Here is an 8854-nt window from a genome sequence, read left to right as displayed (position 1 = left end):
TTTTTTTTTTTTTTTTTTTTTTTTTGGGGGGGGGGGTAGGGGGTGGTTACCAGGGATTGAATCCAGGGGTGCTTAACCACTGAGCCACATCCCCAGCCCTTTTATTTGTATTTTATTTAGAGACAGGGTCTCTCTGAGTTGCTTAAGGCCTCACTAATTGCTGAGGCTGGCTTTGAAACTGCGATCCTCCTGCCTCAGTTTCCCAAGCCACTGGGATTATAGGCGTGCGCCACCACCCGCGCCCTGGCATAGAGTAAACTGTCTATGCCTCGTTTCCTCATCTGGAAAAGAAGAACAGTAGCAGTCACTACCTAAAGTCTCATCATGAGAATTTAATGAATGAAACATGTAAAGGGTTCAAAAGAGTGACTGGCAGATGGCGTGGTGTACCTGTATCTGCTCTGTTATTAGAAGTATATTCATGTTATTATCCTTCACCCTCGAAGTCTGGGCTCTCAGCTGCGGGGGTTCACAGACAATGCGGCCAGCGCAGCATGTCTGAAAATGTGGCCCGTGGGTTCCCGCATCAATATTATTAGGTGGGGAGTCGGAGGGAGCCCTTTAAACAGTCACTTCCGGGGGCCACTCAGACCTCCTGGATCAGTCTCAGCTGGAGGGGCATCTGCATTTATGCACCCGGCTCTCAGAGACCGCGCACAGGCTTAGGGCGCATGCCCACGTGCACCCCGGGCTGGAAGCCCAGCAGTGCGGTCTGGTGGTCGCAGCCTCCGCCCACCTGCTGTGGGAGGTCCTGCATGGCTCTAGACCTCTGCTCCTCTTCTGTAAGACGGGAGGTTCACGAGACCATGCCTGACACCCGCTTGGCCCTCTGAACCCCAGATTACCTGTGATGACCTCATCCTTACACATAAGGAACTCAGCTCCGGGGCAAGAAGGGATTTCTCAGCCGGCACATGCAGGCAGTGGGGACAGGTCGGGACACCGGCTCAAAACCCATCTTGCTTTTTGCTGGTCTGTGACGGCGTCCCCCATCTTCATTCGCTCCCACTCCGAATGCCCACGGAAAACTATCCCCTGGGCACCCGCTGCCCGGTGCCAGTGCTGTGTGGGGAGTGGGGGCCAAGCATGAAGTCGCGTGGTCCTTGCCCGCAAGGGCTCCCTGGTGGGCTGGGGCCACCTCAGAGAGGGAAATAGGGAGAGCTGGGAGGGTGGGTGCGCGCTGCAGGGAGAGGGACAGGTCAGGCCGGTGCTTGGGTGAAGCCCGCTTTGTTCTCTGGAAAGGCCAGGAGCAAGGGCTGAGCCTGCAGTCTGCACGGGGGCTCTGCAAAGGGTGGAGAAGGGTCAGTGTAGGCCCATCAGAGCCCACCCTTGGGCCAGAGATCAGGCTCCCTGTGGCGTGGCTGCTGCTCCCTGCGGAAGCCAAGGACAGGTGCAGGACATTTCAGTGTCATGGCCCACCCTGGGGAAGAGAGACGGCCTCCCTGTCATGGCGTGGGCACAGAAAATGGAAAGACACTGCAAAGGTTAAGGGTGAACAGAAAGTGCCCTGGACCAGGAGTCCAAAGACAAACAGGGGCTGTAATGACTGGGGCTGGGGGTGCTGAGGGTCGCAAGTTCAAAGCCAGCCTCAGCAAAAGCGAGGCCCTAAGCAGCTCAGTGAGACCCTGTCTCTAAATAAAATACCCCTGAGTTCAATCCCCAGTACCACCACCACCCCTGCCGCAGTCCGGCTGCAGCAGAATAATCAGGGGGGTGACGAATAACTTGTGTACGTTGATACAGCAGGAGTAGGAGCCGTTTATTGCAGGACAGGAGCAGTATTTATACATTCCACACAGCTTATCTAATTAGCATAAACTAGATACATCAGTCAACCAATAAGGAATCTCCACACTTAATGGCTTGCTTTTGTTACTTCTCAAACCACTCCCTCTGGCATTTTGCCAGGCACCATCCAGACTTGTTTACGAACTCTAACATTCCCCTGGCAAAATGCCAGGTGTTATTTTGACTTGTTTACAGACTCTAACACACCCCCAGCAAAAAATAAAAAACAGAGTGGTGGAGAGGTTCCACAAGGCTCAAGGTCAAGGTCATCCAGCCAGTACCTGGCAGAGCTGAACTTTGAATCAGGAGGTCCAGGGTCAAGCTGCGCTGCCCAGCTTCTGAGGGAGAACTGAGCAGGCACAAAGTTCAACTCTGCCTGGGACCAACTGGGGCCACTTGCTTCACCTCCCAGAGCCTCGGTTTCCTCATCGGTTGAACTGGATGATGATTTTACCTCCCACAGGAGGTGAGTCTGGCGCACAGTAGGTCCCCAGTGAATGGCGGATGGTGCTGCTGCTGCTCAGGAGGCTGCAGAAGCTGCAGCGGGCAGGGTGCGGCTGTACCGGGGCAGCCCTGCAGGCTGGCACACCTCTCGTCTCTCACGCATTAACCCCAACTCACCCCGGTTGTTCACCACCCCCAGAGTCCCGGCCCTGTTGATATTTGCCGAGACACTCATGGGTTGGCATTCACCTTCACTTAAAGAAAGTTTCCTACTGAAACAAGAGAGGAGCAAAAATACAGGAGAGCCGGGGGCGGTAGTGCACTCCTGTCCTCCCAGCAGCTTGGGAGGCTGAGGCAGGAGGATCACAGGTTCAAAGCCAGCCTCAGCAAAAGCGAGGCCCTAAGCAATTCAGTGAGACCCTGTCTCTAAATTAAAATATAAAAAAAGGACTGGGGATGTGGCTCGGTGGTTAAGTGCCCCTGGGTTCAATCCCTGGTGAAAGAGAGAAAGAGAGAGAGAGAGAAGAAAGAGAGAGAGAGAGAAAGAAATTACAGGAGAAATGGCTAAATTTGATGGATGACCTGACAGGGAATGTTCACTGTGACAGAGACCAAAAGGCACACAACTGTCTCCCCAGACAACTCCCCCCACAGATGACAGATGGGCCTGCCTGGCACTTGGGCCACCCAGCCCCGCCCAGCAGCATGAGGGTGTCATTAGGAGGCCCTGACAGCCCTATCACCCCACTGCCTGCCACCTCAGGCTGCTTCTCTGAGGGGAGATGGGGTCCAACACCCCACTACTCTTGCTGGGGGAGTCCACAGCTGTGTCCCCACAAAGGACTCCTAGGCCCTCAGTGGCAGATGGAAGACAGAGGAAATGGCAGGTCAGGAGTTCATGGAGAGTAGGAGAGCGCACACCCCGACAGAGACAGAGCCCCTGCCCTGCCCCACCTGGTACCCCAGGATCCTTCCAGCCCCTGGGCCTTTGCTCACCCATCAGGTGACTGAACCCTCCCAACTTGTAACCCCAGACCAACTCCTCCCTGCGTCCCAGTCCCAGGGCCCTCCCCACCTGTTCTTGTCAGCCTTGGCCCATCTGTCCTCAAGTTCCTAGCCACTGCTGTGACACTGTCCCCGCTACCAGCTCAGCTGTTAATTCAGAAACCTGTGAGGGGCGATGGGGGATTGAGAAGAGACAAACAGACACACACATAGAGAGAAAGCTGGGGCCAGGGGGGACACTGTCCTCTGTTGGAGGAACAATGACCCAGAGCTAGCTCAGCACGTTTGTTATTAGGTTTCATCATCAAAAAAGTTTTTTTGTGAAAGTTTCTTCAAAGCATGCAGGATTGAGGGTCAAAGACTAGTGGCCAGTTATAATGATCAATTTGCACTCATAATTCTCCATCCCTGGCAGCTGGTGTCTGGATTCAAGGTCAAGACTGATAGTCCCGTGCCTAGCACAGAACCTCCTTTAAGCAGGCCGTCACCATGGCAACTGGGCAGTCTTGATCTGCACCTTTGCACAGGAAGTTCCCAGGGCAGGCACAGCTCCTGCTGTAGGACAGAGAACATGGTTCAAACCACAGCTCCTGACAACACGGTCCACCAAGCCATAAGATAGTGAAGAGGAAGAGGAGAAAGACATCGGCTAGGGAACACCAATGCCACCAGCCAGCCAAGCACAGGCTTCTGTGCCACCCTTGAGAGGAGGCCTCGGTCCTGCTTGACACTGAGCTAGCCATTCCTCCTGCTTCTACTCATACAAATCACACAAGTGCTCTCACGGGGGACTATTATCCTCACCCCTATTTCACGGGTCAGGATACTAAGGCTCAGAGGTCACCAGAAAGACGTGGCTGGGCCAGGAGGTGCACTGGGATCAGCCCAGCTGGGCAGCACTCACTTGGGGGACCTAGACACACCACATCCTAAGGTCTCCCTAGCCCCCTCCCTCTGCAGAAGGAGGCCAAAGCCTTAGAATGGAGGTTCTTTAGACACCGTTACAGGGAGGTGGATACGCTGGGCCAAGCAGAGGCTCTGGGACTCACTTGCTGGGTGATGTGCAAGCTTTGGTTTCTTTATTTGTAAAATGAGGATTAAAAACATTATTATTACTAGTGTGAAAAGTAACTGAGAAAATGCACGTAGTAGTCAGGTACGGTGGTGCACGCCTGAGATCCCAGCGGCTCCAGAGGCTGAGGATCACAAGTTCAAAGCCAACCTCAGCAACTTAGAGAGGCCCTGAGCAACTCAGTGAAACCCTGTCTCTAAATAAAATATAAAAAAGGGCTGGGGATGGGGCTCAGTGGTTCAGTGCCGCTGGTTTCAAACCATGGGAAAGAAAAAGAAAGAAAGAAAGGAAGGAAGGAAGGAAGGAAGGAAGGAAGGAAGGAGGGAATTCTGGGGCTATAACTGATGGTAGAGCACTTACCTCACATGCACAGGGCAAACATGACAGACCCAGTTCCCTTTTGGGAGAGGGTTGGCACCTTCTGGGCCTTTCAAATGGATGAGGTTCAGGACACTGACTTGTCCCTTTGATCTTATGAGGACCCAGTATGAAGCAGAAATGCAGGACCCCTTGTTCAAAATTTTTTAAGACTTGCCCAGGCATGGTGGCACACACCCAGTGGCTCAGGAGGCGGAGGCAGGAGGATCGCAAGTTCAAAGCCAGCCTCAGCAACTTAGTGAGGCCCCAAGCAACTCAGGGAGACCCTGTCTCTAAACAAAACATAAAAAAGGGCTGGGGATGGGGCTCAGTGGTTAAGCACCCCTGGGTTTAACCCCTGGTACTAAAAAAAAAAAAGAAAAGGAAGGAAGAAAGAAAAAAATGTTTTTTTAAAAAATCTCAACATGCCAACAGCCAAGCATCTGATGAATCCTATGCCCTGCCGAGCCCAGAACCCTGTGCTACTGTGCAATTCACTCGCCCAGAGAGCGGGCCCAGGCCTCAGTGCCTTCCAAGGGGACGTCCATGCATGGAAGGCCACATCCCCAGGGCTGTGTGAGCAGTGCTAGCCGGCATGCTGGGGCTGGGAGCAGGACTTCCAGATCCTGGACTTTGCCCTCAGCCCCAGGATCCCTCTGCGGCTCCCTCTGTTAGCCCCCTGCATCTGACAGTCCCTGTGTGTTCTTCCTCCCTTTAGTGTCCCCACACCTCATCCACCCCACCCCCAGAATGGCTTGGGTGGGAACTAAAAAAGTTAGAGTTGCAATTTCTTCCCCAGGGACAGAGGGTGGGGCAAGGCAGCAGATGAAATGCGCATCTGAGGACAGATGGGGTGGCCTAGAAGGACAGTTTCCTGTCCCTTGAGACAGGAATGGGGATTTTATTCTACCTTCTTCAAATTGGATTCAGGAGCTGAATGCCCAGGGGTGCCTCGAACAGATGTATAAGTTGGGCACTGCACAAAGGCAAACCAGTTGATGGGTTGGAAGGGGTAGAAATCCAGCCACCCTCTGCTGGCGGGGCTGGTGCCCAGGTGCTGGCTTCAGGAGCCCCGAGGAAGGGGTGCTGCTGTGTGATTCAACACAGACAGCCCTGACACCCACTCTTCCCAAACTAAAACTTCTGTCCATCTTTATGGCTGGATGCCCATCTTGGGAGGGAGGAGGAAGAAAGGAAGAAGGACAGGCTTCCCTGACAGACTCTCAAACGTCCACCCAAGATGAGGGGCTTAGTAGATAAGCCGAGAGGGAGCCGAGCTGGTCTCAGAGATGCATTTGCATAATTAGGCCCACGGGTGTCGCTGAACCTGTGGGCTTGTGGGGGCAGCTGAGAGAGGGACAGGAAAACAGAAGGGGGTCAAGTTCCCCAGGGACCTCAGGGCACCACGCCACCAATCTGACTTCCCTAGGACAAATACCGTCACACTCTCCCGGCTTTCTGGTCTTTCCACTGTAAAGGGCACACTGTTGTGATTTGTCTTCCGTTCTTGATTTTTATCCATCAGGGAAGGGAGAATATGTTTGGTTTTTGTTTTATCATTGTGTCTTCAGAGCACACAGTAGGTGCTTAATAAGTGGAGATTATGCTGTGTTTGGGGTTTACCATTGCATCCCCAGAGCAGATAGTAGGTGCTCAATAAATGGAGACTATGGTTGGTTTTTGGTTTACCATTGTGTCCCCAGAGCACATAGTAGGTGTTAAATAAATGGAGGAAGGAAGAAAGGGGAGAGGAAGGGGCTGCCACAGGAGGGTGTCCCTGGCACCTTAGCTCCCCGCCCAGTCCCTCCCCTGACCCTGCCAGAGCACCACACACATTTTCTCTAGAGAAGAAACAGGCAGAAGGAGCCAAGATGGCCTCTCCTGCGCCAGCCTCAGGCTGTGGAGGCAGATCTCATCTCCCAGACGGTAGACAGAGGAGCTCGTCTTCATTCTTGGTTTCTTATTCGTCTGCCTCCTCTTAGTCTAATCTTCTCTGTGCCCCTCAGAGGCCCTGAGCAACCTTGGGCAAAACCATCTCCCTCTCTGGGCGCCAAGTTTCTTCCCACATCAAAGCAGGTGTGGTGGCTGCACCAGCCGCTGGTTCAGGGGTAAAATGAGGCAGGGAGAAGAGAGTCATTCCCCCAAGGGCCCATCCTGCCCAGACGCAACGCCAGGAACTTGGAGACCTGTCATCAGTCTCTCTCAGCAGCTGGGGACACAAGGTCTCCCGTTTCACAGCCAAGAAGTAACTAGACAGAATCACCCTGTGCAGAAGCCAGTCAGAAGCCAGATTCCTCCCACCAGCACCAAGGTCCCCTCGAGACCCTGCCCAGCGTAGCCCGACCTGGCCCTACCCCTTCCCACCAGACACCATCTTTCTCATCTGTAAAATGGGCTCTTCCTGAAGACAAAAATAAGAACGCCTTCTAATACTTGGGTCGCTGCACAATCCTCTCCCCACCAAGGTATCGGTGTCTGCATGCAGACTCAAAGAGGTTGAGCTCTCTCCTCAAAATCACACAGCAAGGTCAGAACGGGGGACTTCATCCTGGATACACGTGCCCACCGACCTGTTTTCCAAGCCTGGGGACTGAGGCTGTTCATCTCAAGCCAGAGTAAACCTTCACTCGCTGGGTAGAGTTAATAGGCCCCTCTGGGAGCCCTGCTGAGGAGCAGCCTTCAAGTTCAGAGGAATTTAATTTCTCTCTTGAAAGGACGAGGAGGTGGGGCCGGGGGAGCTAAATCAAAGCCGGCTTTCCTGCCGGCAGGAACCCAAAAGCCAGCTCCCGCCCTGGGCCCCTGGGATCGGCTTTCAGAACATTGTGTCCTACACCACCCTGAACTGGGAGCTTTGTTCAAAGGAGAGATCAGATCTCAGAGGCTGGGGTGCAGGGAGAGGGCGAGGCCCCGGGACGTTCTTTTGCTCTCTGAAATTCAAGTCCACCCAGACCATCCAGAGGAGCCACACGCACCTGGCTTGGTCTGGATGACATCTTGCTCCTAAGGTAGATGGGGATAGAGACCGAGATGTCCCCTGGGGAGGGCGGGCCCCAGAAGGGCAGTAAGTCAGCCAGAAAGGAGGCCACGTGTGCCAGGTTTGTTTGGGGTTTGGGTTTTGGTACCAGGGATTGAACCCAGAGGCACTGAACCACAGAGCACACCCCCAGCCCTTTTTTATATTTTATTTAGACACAGGGCCTCCCCGAGTTGCTTAGGGCCTCGCTGAGTTGCTGAGGCTGACTTTGAACTCGCGACCCTCCTGCCTCAGCCTCCCGAGCTGCTGCACTTACAGATGTGTAGCGTGGGATTCCTGGGGTCTCAGAAGCCTGCCCGCTGCCGGGTGAGCTGGCGCGCGCCTCTGATCCCAGCTGATCACGCCTATGATCTCTGGAGGCTGAGGCAGGAGGATCGCGAGTTCAAACCCCACCATATCTGCCGTTTTGAGGGATCATCTAAGGTTTGGCTGGACCCACCAGAGCCCCTGGGCATACCTGGGGGCATTCTGGGATGTACCATACAGCAGATGTTCATGGATCTGCTCCCCCTGGACCCCAAGAAGCCAGCCTTTGCACAGGTCTCCTGGTGACTCTGAGCACAGCCAGGCACCATTTCCTGAAGCATCACAAATGTTCTCACAGTTCTGGAGGCTAAAAGCCGAAATCAAGGTATCGGCAGGGTTATGCTCCCCTGACGACTCTGGGGGTCTGTTCCAGGCCCTTCTCTGAGCTTCTGATGGTAGCAGCAATCCATGGTCATCCTTGGGTCATTCTGGACCCCTCCCTGCCCTCAGCTGGCCTGTCCCTGCCCGTCTGTGTCTCCTCCCCTCTTACAAAGACACCAGTCAGATTAGGCACATCTAATGACTTTATCTCCATTTGGTCACATCTGCAAAGACCCTTAGTTCCAAACAAGGTCATATTCACACATATCAGGGGCCAGGACTTTACTGTCTCTGTTTTGTTTTGTTTTGTTTTTAATATTTATTTTTTAGTTGTAGTTGGACACAATACCTTATTTATCTATTTTTATGTGTGCTGAGGATTGAACCCAGGGCCTGACACATGCTAGGCGAGTGCTCTACCACTGAGCCACAGCCCCAGCTGGAGGGGCATTCAACCCAAAACCGTAACCCCTGACCCACTAGGCCTTGGGGTTTAGTGGGCACTCCTCCTCCTCCTCCTCCTCCTC

At 53.8% G+C, this 8854-nt stretch overlaps 1 long non-coding RNA gene across 1 annotated transcript in view; it reads right to left on the bottom strand.

Annotated features, from left to right (window-relative positions):
• Positions 1 to 3447: 3447 nt before the first annotated feature.
• Positions 3448 to 8854, bottom strand: part of LOC125616261 — a 22216-nt gene continuing 16809 nt past the window's right edge. Inside the window, exon 3 of the long non-coding RNA XR_007346883.1 lies at positions 3448 to 3792. This is a non-coding gene — a long non-coding RNA (uncharacterized LOC125616261). The remainder of the gene's footprint in view (positions 3793 to 8854) is intronic.

This window comes from Marmota marmota, unplaced genomic scaffold (assembly GCF_001458135.2).
Source record: "Marmota marmota marmota unplaced genomic scaffold, marMar, whole genome shotgun sequence".
NCBI lineage: Eukaryota > Metazoa > Chordata > Mammalia > Rodentia > Sciuridae > Marmota > Marmota marmota.
This window is presented reverse-complemented; position numbering and strand designations above follow the sequence as displayed.